Source organism: Lagopus muta, chromosome 4 (genome assembly GCF_023343835.1).
Source record: "Lagopus muta isolate bLagMut1 chromosome 4, bLagMut1 primary, whole genome shotgun sequence".
Taxonomy (NCBI): Eukaryota; Metazoa; Chordata; class Aves; order Galliformes; family Phasianidae; genus Lagopus; species Lagopus muta.
The window spans coordinates 1,993,451-2,008,282 of NC_064436.1; the positions used below are offsets into that span (position 1 = coordinate 1,993,451).

Here is a 14,832-nt window from a genome sequence, read left to right on the forward strand (position 1 = left end):
CTCTCATCAGTCCCCCAGTATATAAATGTGCATTGTAGTGTATCCACATTAATATTATTTTTGGATAAATAATGGATTACTAACTGAAGGGGACAGCTTCAGTATCATTTGGGCTGCAACACATTTTGCATGGACCACATAAGGAAGCGCAGTGCCAACAGCTGAAGGGAGGCAGTGCTTCCTGTCTGCTCAGCGCTGGTCAAACAGATCTGAAGCACTGGATCCATGGCAGAGGTGCCTTCCAACCTTAGTTTGCAGTTCTGTGGTCTGCCAGCACCTCCAGTCCCACAGTGCTGTTATCTGAAGCCAACCAGGCTAAGCCATAGTTGTTAATCTCCACAGCTCTGGGCTCCAGCTTTCTGTTCTTTCTCTCAGTTAGTATCAGAAATTTCAGTTGCCATGGAGGAGGTGATAAATTTGGGAGATGCTTCTTCAAAGACGTAATTTTCAGAACTTGGCTTAAATACAGCAGATAACAGTAAATGGCAATTTAGGAGTGTTAATAATGCTCTGAATGATGATGCCTATCTACTTGATTCGACTTACATTCTAGCACCACTGCAGCTCATGTTTACATCTTCATGTTCAGAAAGTGACCTTTAATTTAAAAAAGGAATTGAAGAAAATGCGACCATTTTCAAGTATAACAGAAAAGTTTATTTATGTAGTCTTGTTTTTGTATTTATAAGATCTTACAAAATAAATTTATCAAATCTAATTCTGCTTAAAGAACTAGCTTCTCAATGACTAAAGGAAAAAAGGATACTGTCTTAAATTAGTATTTCAATTAATATAATTTGAAATACAATTTTCTTCTTCCAAATCCTCACTGCAAAGATCTAAGTCATCACTCTTTTCTTAGTCTCATGTAATGCAAGCCATTACTGCTGTACACACAGTGAGTGGTGCAACAGGGCTGAACAGCAGCATTTCAAGGGCACAAGAAGACCTACAGGTGCCTGTCTCACCAAACCCACCTTTCTTACACCAGGCACAACAGGTTTACACTGCAGTGATCGTCATCTCTGAATTTGCATTGCACAGAATCTCTTTTGGCGCTGGAAGAAGGTAATGAAAATCATTTGTATCAGCTGCTTACAGCAAAAGCTGGTTTCCCAGGATCAGGAAGCTGACACTGAGCAGGAGGGCATTTGCAAATGAGAGCAAACATTGGCATGACCTTACCTTGTCATGAGACTACCCTTTGTTTCTAGAGGCAAGAAACACTATCAATGCACTATTTATTAACTCAGTAATTTTATCAGGTACAGTATTTCCCAGTGTGGTAAGCATTCAACTAAGCTTCATCTTGCTTGTTGATAACTGCAGAAACAGCAAGAAAATGGGCTTTGGCAGGTTATTTTCTGCTGACTGACTAACTGGTTGTTGAAGGAATTCATCAGTTGCTTTATTGCAGCTGTCAGGTCTGTCCTCTGTCAACAGAGCAGGGAGGGAAGAACGGTGTGAAGCAGACATAGTTATGAAACCATTTTTCAGTTCTGATAGCCAAGAAGGCAAAAAGTCATCCACACCTTGAGATTTGGTACCTCTCTCATGTACAGGTGATGGGCTCAAAACCAAGAGATATGCCAGCTTTATTTTAGTTGATTTCAGCTCTGTCTTCAACACAAGCTTGTTAAGGTACAAGAGACGATTCCCTTTGGTTTTCTGTGGGTATGGAGCTCCAAAAACCCATCCTTCAGTGCACCATGGCTGTTTTTCTTGGTGAAATCTTCTGTTTGCTCCCATGTGACTTTGTAGAGCAACAATCCTGCTGGAAGGCTGGCCAGTGATAACTGTCAGCCCAACATGATTAACATTTCCAACCAGGGCTTCTGGGGCTCCACTGGTGATTTCGAAATTGTGAAGCTGCGCTTTATTGCTGACAAGAGTTTAGAGTATGATTTCAGACCTGGGTAGCTCAATAAAAAGTATATGATGAATTTGTTCTAAATCAAGCTTCACTCCACATGCCACTATTCTGAAATCATTTTAATTACTCTTTTCTCAGTTTTATTGGGAAAAGTACTGTTTCTCATCTGCGGGGAAGTCTCTGGACTCTCGGGACATGCTGGAGACACAACAGCACACCAATGTGGTTACGAGCTGTTAGTCTCCAGCGCGTCCTGAGAGTCCAGAGGCTTCCCCACGCTGGTCACTTAACTGTCGGTTACAATCCTCACACATCAAAGCTACAGTGAAAATGTGAATATTGTGTATACATAAAGATACAGACCGTTGCCAGCAACGAGTAATTCTAAGCTCTGCCAGCAAACTGGGAACAAAACAAAGATGGTAGCACCCGATCGTCACTGCGTTCAGAAAGACACTTGTGTGGAAAAGATCATCGATCGACAGAATCACAGAACGGCCCGGGTTGGAAAGGACCGCAGTGCTCATCCATTTCCAACCCCCTGCTGTGTGCAGGGTCGCCAACCAGCAGACCAGGCTGCCCAGAGCCACCTCCAGCCTGGCCAATAGTCGCAGCTTCCCGCCGCCTCCCGCTCCGCTGCAACCCGCGGCCAGGAGCTCCGCGCAGCCGGACGTTTCTCCCCTCGCCGCCGCCAAAGGCCGAGGCTCGCGGCTCCGCGGCCGCACGCGTGCCCTCGGCCCGCCGCCGCCCCCGCCGCGGCTCGGGGCCGCCCGGCCCGCCCTGATTGGGCCCGCGGGGAGGCCCCTCCCGCAGGGCCTCCACCCGCCCCCTCCGCCCGGGCCGGCCTCGCGCCGCGCTGCGCCCGCTCCCCAAATACGTCTTGGCGGCGCCGGGGAGCGGAGCGGAGCCGTGCCCGGAGCCGTGCCCGGAGCCCTCGGCGGGGCCGCGGGCAGCCCTCGCGCCATGGTGAGTGAGCGGCGGCTCGGCGGGGCGCGGCGGGGACCCTGGACAGCGCTGGGACGGGGCGCGGAGGAACGGGGGCCGGGGGGTTCGGGCGGGAGGCTGGAGCCGAGCCCCGGCAGCGTGGGGGCGCGGGGAGCCCCGCGGCCGGACGTGGGCACCCTGGGTTCGTCCCTGGCAGCGGTCGCCTCGAGCCGCCGGGGGCCTTTGTGCATTGTGCCGGTTTCGAAGAACTCGCTATCCGACTGCGGGGCTGATGGCAGCCGTTCGGACTGGCCGGAGCGCCTCGCGATTAGGCGAGCTCTCTTATCTCGTTTGCGGCGCGATTCGCATTGTTGCACTTCATGAATTTGACACGAGCCTGACGTTTAATCACGCGCTTAAACCCGAACAATAACTTCGCTTTTGCATTCATTTCTTTTTACTGTATTGCTCAGGAACGGCAGATCACTTTTTGCTGTCGATTTCTGTAGCTTAAGTATTTTTTCTACTTTTTCGAGGCTTGTAATTGCTATTGGGAGTGGCTAGAGCTAGCTGTTTCTGTGGCTCAGGCTCAGTGAACGTCACTAGCCCATGGCCAGTAGTCCCTTTAAATATATATATAAAATCATCTACTAATGATGCTTGAGACGTTTTTCTCTCAAATGTAGAGGAATACCTTTACCTATCATCTGTATTTTCTCCTGCTTCATCCAATGCTACTCCTACAGCAGGTTTATTTGCTTCTCCTGTGCACATTGTGAGGTGGCATAATTAAGTGCAAAAGATGAGTGGACAGGAAAAATAAAAGTCTTATGTGAAGACGTGATCTTGGTATTGCTGTATTGGTGTGAAATGAACTGGTTTGGAATGCTGTGTTGATTACGATGTTCCATGTACAGGTTGGTATGAAGAGGTGTGGTGTAACTTTTGTTTGTTGAAATATTAGTAGGGAAGACATTTTTGTTCACTCAGATTTTCAGTCGTAAAGTCTCAGTCAACAGTTGTAATGGAGCAATTATTCATTAGTGTAAACTGCAACAAAACAAGTGCAAGTGTTCAAGTGTTCAGTTATCTGGTAGAAGACAGAGTATTACTTACTTGGAAATGGCATAATCTTTTAGATTTTCCTAAGGCAGGATTCCCAATGAAGCCGAGATCCCTTTTCATGTAGCTAAGATAGCTTGTTTCCAAATTGCAGAAAGTAGGAGCAAGGTGATGTATACTTTAAATCACATAAATAGATCCTGTCCTTTCTAGCATTAGGAGCAAAAGGTGGTGGCAGTCCATACTGGAAAGAGGTTCCAGTAGCAGACTGTTTCACACAGTTAATCAGAAAATTTAGGCAATTGAAGCAATGAGGGGACATGTGAAAATATGTTCCAAATGGGATGTTCTCTTCACTGTGAAGTTTCTTGCTTGGGTGGTGTTGCTCTCTCACTCCAACTGAATGTACACTCATAGCTCTGCTGAGTACTCCTTTGCTTTGCCAATAGCAAGAACCTTAAATGAACTAGATGATTTTAAGGAAGGGTGAGAAATACTATAATGGTGATATGAAAGATTTCACACTGCACATTCTCAGAAGAGAAAAGCAATTGCTGATATCATGCTGATCCAAATTATCCAGGAAAAGTAAGAAAAGAGAAAGGAAACCGTATCTTGAGATCTCTTGTTTTTGTTTGTTTTGTGGAATTATGTAGCCTACAGCTCTTATGACTCATGGCAGTGCAAGATTATGAGGCAAACACAGCAGGAGAAACTGAATTTAGTTCTGTAGTGGTATCTTTAATCCTCTTTTTTTGCCACAATCAGCAGAAATTGTTCACTGCCCCTTGTCCCATTGGTTCACTACAGTAGATAGAGAACTATGAAATGAGAAGAAAAATGAGAAGTCAAGGCTGGTATTCATGTTGTGTCCATAGAAGCAAGTACTACAGTCATGTGTATTTGTCTTATTCTGGTGGATGTTTATTTAAAAATATATCCATAACCACTCTGTGACACTACGTTTCAGAACAGATCCCCTAGTGAAACCCAAACATAAATAAGAATTTACCAAAAAATGCTCAGAATATCAGTAATGATCAAAACCTGGCTATGTCATGTAATAAAAGATTATGTCACAGCCACTATGAAGACAAATGCTGTCTGTCTGAAATTCTAAACTAAGGTCGAGAAGCAAAGGAAGCAGTCCAAGAACTCAAGGTAGATTCTGTAGAAAATGAAGCCATTCTTCCTTTTAATTGAAACTATTCATTACACCAACATATGTTGTAAATTGTGTTAAAAAAATAATAATAATAAAGAATATTGAGCACTGCAGTGCCCAGATGTAATATTCTGAGTTATAAGCAAGGAAATATGTCTTACAAAGTACTTGGCCACTTTTTCTATCTACTCTATGCATTTTGTAGGTCTTCCATGACTGGTTGTACCAGCTGTTAGAGAATCAAGTTTGTCTTATCAGTGTTCAGGGACAAGAAAGAAACACTGTTCAGGACAGATTATTAATATGTATTCTGTTTTAAAATGTCAGTAGGATTTATGCACATGCATAAATGGGGTAAGGCTAGGGTTTAAACAACTGTTGTTTCTTTTTTGTTTGCTTGGTCATTTTTTTATTGTGGGTGTTTGTTTTGTTTTGTTTTGTTTTCCCTAATGAAGATGGGAAAACTTGCTAGAAACAGCAGATTTTTTATTACATTTCTGCTTATTGATCTGTGAATCAATTGAAAAGACCGTGTTAATATCTTTAAAGCATCTTTTAACTTGTAACAAAATGTCAATTGCTATTCATTTGGTAGCATCCTGTTGGTCCAGTTCTTTGGTTGTCCCAGTCAGGTGATGCCACTGCTCAATTAGTAATAGTGTTTCCTAGTCAGTTTAGTTCATTTATGCCCTATAGTTCACAGAGTATCCTTATTTATTTTTGTAGACGTGGAGTTCAGAGCAATCTGACTTCTACTCTTATTTTATTTCTTTATTAAGTAGTCTTCATTCATTCATTTGTTGAGGAGTGCGGATTCCATTGCTGCCAGTTATTCTGCTGCTTCATCACCTAATTTGGAGCAAAGATGTTCTCTAGGAATTAATTTTACTTCACTGTAGAGAGGTCTCGCTGTGTCCTCTTCACTGCTGCAGACCCCATTTAAATTTGAGGTGTAGCACTTCCACAGGCTTTCAATCTTTGAGATAACTTCACTTTATGGGAGTACAGTTTTATGGGATACACTTATTTTCCATTTATATTTCTCATGACGTGGTACTTTGCTTAAATGGAATCAATGCCTCTGCTAAGATTGCAGCTTTCGTGTTTAAGTGCACAGTAGTCCTCTCTTGATTGAAATGCCCCTTTCATGCTTCAGAGTCTCAAGGCTACTTTTAGGAACTCTCCCTGCTTCTTGAACCTGGCAGCATTATCATTACTCTTGATTTCATGATTCTCGATTTACAGACATTATTCTTGATTTCATTGCCATTTTAATTAGTTCCTTAGTGTTTCTTCAAGCTAACCCACTGATCGACTCTCTTCTTGCATATTCATTCCAGAAGTAGCTGTTCCAAGAGAACGGTGCCCTGCTAGTAAAAGCATTCAGACAAATGCAAATCAGCACCAGTAGGCTGCTTTCCCACAGGCAACACGCTGAACCTAGCTGATAAGCAAGCAGTAACCTTGCATATTATGTCTGAGAGGGCACTTCTTTCACCATCCCCCCTTTGACTGTACCTCTCACTGTGCAGAGAATGCTGCCCTCTCCCTGCTCGAGAGCCAGATATTTTTTCTCTGCCTCTGGGCAAGGGGAAAAGTACCTGAAGGAATGCACCGCAGCGTGTGGCTGTGGGGCACAGGGCAGCCTGAAGCTGTCTCTTGGGACTGTTTGCCTGTGACTTGCACTTTATGCGTGGCCGTGCCCATTGATCCTTTCAGCTGAGTCCATATGGAAAATAGGTCAGCCGTGCAGCGGCTCAGGAATAGAGCTTTGATTGTGTGGGTTGTAATATAGAAAGCAGGGTGTGTGCATTATCATGGAAGAGGCTGGAGGCAGTTCCAAAGATTTTATCAAGCGCTGTGGAATCTAGCCCTTAGACAGCTATTTGTATTATAGAGTTACAGGGAATATTCCATGCAAGTCATCCAACTGTTTCAGTGTGAGTAAAAAAATCTTACTGTGAGGCAATGTGTTAAAATCTTCTTTTTCTCCCACAAATGGAAATCAAAACAAACATACTTATGAAGTGAACTTCTTCCTTAGCCCCATTCTAAGATATTCGGACTGAAAATAAATCAGATCTTTCGGAGAAATGATATTTTGTGGGGATCCGGCTGGTGGTTTTAGTGCACTTCAATTCTAGCATGTCACAGATTCCAGACGGTGCAGTAAAAGACTGTTCCTGTGATGCCACACACAGTGGTTGCTGCTGAACTCTCCGCTTTTAATCAGCAATAGTACAGTTTTTGAGATCCCAGGAACAGGTCTTTTTATGGTATATTAAACAGGAATACGTTGTGGGGAGGAAACTGCCTTTCTAATGCTGTTTGAGGTAAACATGTTTAATTTCATTTTAACCTTGCGTTCCACTTGGTGCTCCATACAGATGGAAACTGGCAAAAGCTGTTCAAGGAGAGCGGATTTCTCTCTTCGGCAAATGCAGGAACCCTTCACACATGAGAGAGCATTGTAAAAGGCACTGACTGAACACCTCAGCAAGATTTCCAGTTTGTTACTTGGGAAAATTGAGCTTTTGCATTTCCTCACAATTATTATACGTTTTGCAGGCAGAGGATGATATACCCAGCTGTGTTGTTAGTAGGGAGGGCTATCTGCTAAAAGCTGTGTGGCCCTGTGGTCTTGGCTGCAGGCACTCTGGAGCCTAAAATACTCATTGCAGTTGTTGTTTTAAATAGGACTGCTAAAAATGGCAAAAATTCCATGTCTTTAGGGAAAGCATGCATCAATCTAACTTTTAATTTAACTTTTTTTTTCTTTTTGCCTAAACTGTCTTCGTAGTTTTCCCTTTGCACAGACAAGTTGTGAGTGCAAAACCATTGGTCTCTGGTTGAGAAAAATGCTCAGTTAATCAAAAAAACTGTTCAAATTTTGGTGAAAATAGCCATTAGTCCACAGAATTTACAAAGCACGTTTGAAAATTTCCATGGGGAAGAATGGTATGAAGGATAAGTTAAGAGACTTAGCAAGGCTTTCGGACAGTGTGGTGCCAATTATTTTTTCTCTCAAAAAGGTCAAAAAATCAGGAAAAATTCAGGAATGATCAATTAATTTTAGATTGAATGAACTTCTAGCGAGGGAAACCCGTGCAACTGTGTTGAAGAGAGAGAAATTCACTCCTTAGTCCAACTGTGGTTTTTCTTTTGTGATCACCAGTGGTGTATCTCATTGCCTTTCAAAAGAGGCATAGTAGCACTTTGTATCCCATTTTTCTCTCTTTGCTATTCAGAGGGCAAGCTCTTCAAGGAAAATAATGATATTTTGCTATATATTTGTATATGTCACTGGTCTTATTTGGGCCTTTTGAAAAGTTAAACAAGTAACACACCTAGCAAAGGTGATAGAGAAAAAGCAGTAATTCCAGCAGAATGCAAGATTACATTGGCACAGTTTCCCAGCTAAGCATTCTGTCCAAGGATAAACTCATCAGGCAGAAGGTTAAATAACAACATTTCAGTTAAAGCAAAGGCTCCATAGGAATTGTCATGTGTTGACCAAGTATCAGTGTCACTAACTGAATGGTGGCCTCCTTGGTTACTGAAGTATCATTCGGTAGTTCCTTTCTCAGACAAAAAATTCAGACAAAATTTGATTGTGTGGTGGAAATGAAATACCATGGAGGAGATGCAGCTTTCAGTTTTGAGTTAGGTATGGCTTGCAAAACGCTTTAATAGGTTCATGAGGCAGAGCCTGCATCGATCGCTTGACACTGAAAATCTACAGCTGATCTGAAAATTAGCATCAGCTTAGATGAGCTCTGCACTTACTCTGCGTGTCACGTACTCTGGGTTGTGAGAGATGGTGCATGATAGTCAAGTAACGTGAAAAAAACTGGCCACATCAATGGTAAATTTTATAACTAGTGGGGTCACAGCTTAGTCAGAATTTGAAGTGCACAAGTATACCAGACTTGAGAGAATGGGAGGCATCATGACAAGATACGTATTATTCCCTCAGGAGAGAAGAGACTGGCACTGGGAAGTAAGAGTAACATTTGTTTTTTGACGGTTAATTGATATAATGTAGGAAATGTGCTTTTGTACCTTCCTTGCAGTTTCTCTTTGGAAATATTTTACACCTCTAAGCAATTGTCATTTCCAAGCAAAAATATATTTAAATGATAGAAGGCAGCTAAATGGTAAAAGTATCTTTTAAAATAGGATTTGAAGCAGCAAAGAGCAAGGATTAGTGGATGAATACAGGATTATGATTTATGTGTAGTAAAAGCTAGAAAAGAACATCCATCATCGCCCATGCTGTGGACACATTTTAGTTAGCAACATATTGGAATAGGGAAAAAAATGAGGTAAGAAACTGAGAGCATACAAACACCTTACAGGCTTGGTGTATTAAAAAAAAATATCAGTTTTTATTGCAATTGCTGCAACTTCCTGTATTGTAAATGGCAGGTCTATTTAACATTGGAATAAATATGCAAAAAATAATTTTTATGCAACAGTTTTAATAACGTATTCGTTTCTTTCCCTACTATTGCTCTACAGCCATGGAAAACACTCATAATCAGTAGTCAAATATTAATGAGTTAATTCAGAACATTAAGGCGGAACTTAAATTAGGTAATCGTGCTTTCAGCAAAGAAGCTACATTACTTTTCAATGCGCTCCTTTTGTTAGTTTGATGTATAATAGACAACGTGGGATTTAGGTGCTGCTTATAAGCAGAGTTGAAGGCTCAGAACAAAGGTTTACGACATAAATATGCTGCACAGAACTTGGAGATACTGTGGGAACTTCATTCCTGTATGATCACAGGATGCTAGAAAAGTTGGTGTCTTTGTCTCATTAGGAACTGCTAGGTGCAAATATTTAAACCATGTTCTGAATTTTCAGTATCACCTAAGCTGTAAACAGAAATATCCAAGGTTTGTGACTTCATGCAAAGGAAGACTGTGAAAAGCAAGGCAGTCTTTCTTTTCTCTCCATTTTTAACATCCTGAGAGGACGAACTCTATAAGATTCATGGTATTTCCAGGTGCTCCAAAATACCAAGAGGCTTAAAGACTTTTTGTCTTGGCATGAAGTTCTTCCTGAAGATGGTACTACATTTCTTCATCCTTAAACTTACATCTCTCATTTTATCTTCTGGGAACTCCTGCCTATCAATCCTTCCCTTTGCCCTGACTATAAAAAAGTTCTCTTAGCCTTTTCCTTGTGAAATTTCATGTATATTCCTAGAAAAAGAGAGAACTGCTTATAGAGCACCATCTTTCTCTGCATATACACACAGATGGAACCTATTCCTTGTCATGGGATTTCTTTGATAAAGAGCCCAGTTAACGATACATTTAACTTTCCAATCAAAGGAGCATTTCTTTTCAGGATAGTAATTCAAAATCTGTTTGAGGTAGTTCTCTGAGTACATGTGAACTTTCCAGGACTTGCTTTTGGTTTATTTGTAGGGTTTTATCTTGGTTTACTGTCCATGCCTTTACACATCTGAAACAACAGAGCTGTTTTTGGTGCTGGTTTAGAGCTCCTATTCAAAGCACAAATAGGTAACATTACAAATCGAAGGTACTCTATTATCTGGCCCTTGCTTAACCCTCATAATTATTTTAAAATTGTTTCTGCCTTGAAGTAAAAGGCAGTAAAAACCAAGGAGAGTCTGTGACAGCTTGCGAAGCTTTAAATAGAGATGCATTTTTCATCACAGCCTCCATCTTGGTAGGATTTTTGAAAATGGTGTGGTGTCTTAACATAGTGGGGGAAAAAAAAACAACCACCCAGCAGAACAGGTGGTCATGGTTGGTGTGCCATTTTGAAGGCTTAGAGAATAGTAAATACAGAGTGGGTGCTGTACATCATTTGAGTGGGAAGCCGTACTTTAACGGTCCTTCAGCTCCCATGGGAGTTTTTTGATGTCTGGGGAGTTTATCACTGCAGAAGGTGACGTGCTGCAACCAAGATGTTTAACAGTTACGTTTGATCTTAATTTCGCTTCATAATGAAATAAATCCGAGACGAGCCCGTTGCCTTTGCAAAAGCAATGCAGCCCAGATCTTCTGGAGTCCTTTCCTATCACTTTAGGGTTCAGACTGCAGCCTTCGAGGATGACAGGCACTTCACATCTTCACATCATTCACACCTGTCATTTGCACATACCTGTGCTGCTATGTCTTTTGCTGACACTCCAATTTGGAGCACTAGCCTCTAATGCAAGACTCTCAAGCTGTTGCTTGTTCATTTTGCCTGAGGACTGGAACACGAAGGCTCCCAGCACTGAAGCATCAACAGCCACACCTTGAACTACAAACTAAGTGCTGATACAGTTTTCTACCTTCTGTGGTGGAGAAAAAGCAGTTATCAGAGTAAAAGAACTGTCTGATCCTTTGGAAATTTTTCTATTTCATTATTTTTCTTCTTTCTTAAGGATTTTTTAATCTTTATGTCCTTCTTTGCTTTCTTGTTTTTTTTTTGTTGTTGTTTTTCTTCTTCCTTGTTCCTTTCTCTGTCTTTATCTCCTTCCTCTCCTTTTTCTGTTTTTTCTCACATATTTAATAACAGCAGATTTTCGTCGTAACATTAGTTTGCAATGAGAAAAACTGCTATCTGAGAAGTGCAGCAGAGCTTTGGTGTTTAAGGCTTAGGTAAGTACACAGTGATGTTAATGTAACTGTACATCATGCACTTGTACAGGTGGTGAGATCAACAACTGTGGACAGTTGTATGTTGTCTACATTGACTGACTTACGAAAGCTTCCCCTTCGTTTCATGCTGTGCAGTGTTCAGGCTCTCTATCATTAAAAAGGCATTTGTTTGGATCACAAGCATGTTTGGTAAGTATCATTCATATGGCCCTTGTCTCATGAAAATAATGAAATCACCTCCCTTGATTAAAGGACTCATTATCTGCCAATTGGGGTTGAGAACCTTGCCCAGAGTTGCACAATTTTGTGGGAAAAGTTGCAGAAGAGCCCTTATGGTCAAAATGCATGTAATTTATCTCCACCTGAAGTTGTACCTGAACTTGATTTTTTTTGTTGTTTTTGTGTGTTTTGTAGCAGAAAACATCTGTAACCATTAAACTGAAAAGAAAGGTGCCTTCTGGTCCAGCCCTGCAGATATTATGGTAGAGAACAATTAGGAAAGTGGCTGATCTCAGAGCTGTTTTCTCTGCCTTGTGCTCTAGGTAAAGCAGTGTCAGTAGCTGCATGATGACTGTGAAAACCTCTGTTCTGCTGCCTGTTCTGACTGAATATACCTCTTTAATAGATATTTTTTTTTCCTATCTGAAAAACTGGAAGGCCGTGACCTTGCTGCAGGACAAACTATCTTCACTAATTAGAAATTCTTGCTTTTAGTTTCTCATGCAGCATGTTTGATCTCAGATGAGACCAGTTGTGTGTTTAATATCATATCTCACACCAACATGCAAAAACCCAGAACAACAAAAGCCAAGGGCATATTTTTATTCAGAAACAAGAGAACAGCCAAGGCAGTGTTTTTGTGACAACAGCAGGAGAACTGATGGGGACTAATGCTATTCCTGCTATACCCAGAAGCTTACTATTGCCTTCAGTGTGAGTTGGCATGAGTTCCTAAATATGAATAAATATGAAAGGCAGTTGTCTGTGATTTTCAGTGTGAAAATGATCTTGTAGACATTGTACACACAAGTCAGAGGTGACAAACATTACATTTAAAATCTGCACTTGAAAGCTACTAGTGAAACGCATGGCTTTCTGCAGACCTAGTTTTCAAGCCATTTTCTAAGATCTGTAGCATTCAAGGAAGTTTTTAGTACTCCATGATTTCTAAAACTTGCTGTTCATTATGATTTAAAGCTCTGAACACAAAGGGACTATTTTAATGTATGCACTAAGACACTATACTCAATGTTTTGTATTCCTCCATGACACTCCAGTATCTTTGGAAAACAGCAATGGTGTTTAGGGCCAGTTTTGTAAACAATTATGCACATTCAACTTGAGGCAGATGAATTCATGCAGATACAGGACTCAGCAAGATAAGTGTCTTTGAAGATGCGGAAGAATTATTTGGTCATCTCCTGATGCTTTACAGTTAATACCGTGATTCTCAAAGGAGAAATAACTTCATGCATTAGCAACTGGCAGTTTTAATAAGTTTATTGTTTCATTTATTATAGAAAATGTAGCAATCCTGGTTAAGTCATAAATACTAGGTAAAGATTTCAGTGAAAAACACTCTGAGACAGAAAGCTATTCATTTCTTTTCTATCACAGCAGATTACAATTGTTTTTTACTTTCTTTGGCTCTAGAAAGCGTTTCCAATCTATGAGCTAAACAAAAGTCAGATTTCTCAGGTTACACAAAGTTATAGGTATGCTCAAAGGAGAAAAGTTTGCACTGGTAAGCTTGAGAGATACAGCTGTTAAGTAGGTATTTGGGAAGAATCAGTAAACACAACAGTTGTCAACTACTTCACGTTCTAGAATCACAAGGCTTTGCCTTTTGTGAATTCTAATTTACATTCCACTGACTACAGGCAGGTCTTTGATCTTTGTGTTTAACTCCTTCACACCGCCATGGTATTTCTGCAAGTCGAGCTTTTATTCTTGAAATGGCTGAAAGAGTGCTGAAGACATCAATTTGTTTATATGCTTTCTTCTTAAGATGCTCACTAAAATCTGCACTTTTGTGGACTGCAAATGCAGGCTAAAGGGAAATGCTATATTTAAAATATATTCCTTTAGAAGTGTGGAAATAATTCTGGGCATTTGGGATAGGTTTTGCTAATGTTTGTTCTCACTGTTTCAGTCGCTTCCCCCACTGTGTACCTGGATCACTTAAGGTGTCACCAATTATGTCACTTCATTACCAGGAGTTCTGAAGACATTTAAATAATGAGTTGTGGTTACGCACAGCAGATTGTACTTTCATGTACATTTCATAGCTGTTCCCAAGAACGAGGGCCCATGAGCAGCCAACCTTCAGAGCTCCCACAGTTAAAGTCGCTGGAGTTTTCATGAGCACCACCTCTATTATAAGTGCTTAGCTGGTGGTGCTACCCATGTTTTGGACCTGTAGTGGAGTTGAGAGGATGCACCACAATCCAAAACTGCTATTTCTGCCTGACAGCATGATGGAAGAGCCAAGAACCAGGTGCTTTGGGGCTGCCTGCTGGGCTTGCTATGGAATGTTTTCACAGATTGCCTTTGACTAACAGGAAGAGAAACATTTTCCCACGCTATCTTCTCAGCATGCCTCCCTGTTATTTGGTCCTAACAGAGGGAAAATATTTACCCTGTGAAAGTGCATGCAATACTTAAAATGACAAATATGTATCTTATAAGTTACATTTGGGAATCGGCCCTTCCTTTAGTTACATGCCAAATCATGGGTGCAGTAATTAGGGTTTCCCGCGTGCATTTAATTGAAACCAGTCTAAGCCTCTCTTAGGGTTATATTTGGATCCAGGAATTTGCTGCAGACCACTGGAGGGAAATGGGTCGATCCGTATCAGAAATTCAGTGATACTTTAAAACTAGGGATTCAGCCTGTCTCCAAGCCCATTGGTTTCTGTGCCGAGGCACAGAGCTTGTTGTTCTTATACCAACGTTAATATTTTAAAGCAGAAGAAGCGTATGTCTCAGGATGACCTTAAATGACATACATTAGAAGTTTTGAAGTTTGCTTATGTATTCCCTGAAACTTATTTTGTGCTGATTGCCACGAGAACAAAGGAATAATTCAATTTTCTTATTTTCTGCATCTCCTAGCTTTGAAGTTGTCATTTTTGCAGCAGATCACAGTCCATGAGACGTGTATCACTGTGGCAATAACTGAC

The 14,832-nt window shown here is 41.2% G+C and overlaps 1 protein-coding gene across 4 annotated transcripts in view; it reads left to right on the top strand.

The window, feature by feature from the left end:
* The first annotated feature begins 2,710 nt into the window (after positions 1-2,710).
* Positions 2,711-14,832, top strand: part of GUCY1A1 (guanylate cyclase 1 soluble subunit alpha 1) — a 31,116-nt gene continuing 18,994 nt past the window's right edge. For 2 of the 4 annotated variants that reach the window (XM_048942924.1, XM_048942921.1), the window contains exon 1: positions 2,711-2,839. The gene's annotated coding sequence lies outside the window, so the exon portion shown is untranslated. Of the gene's footprint in view, positions 2,840-11,699; positions 11,840-12,064; positions 12,193-14,832 lie in introns of those variants that run through there. The other 2 variants (XM_048942922.1, XM_048942923.1) reach the window with 2 other exon arrangements.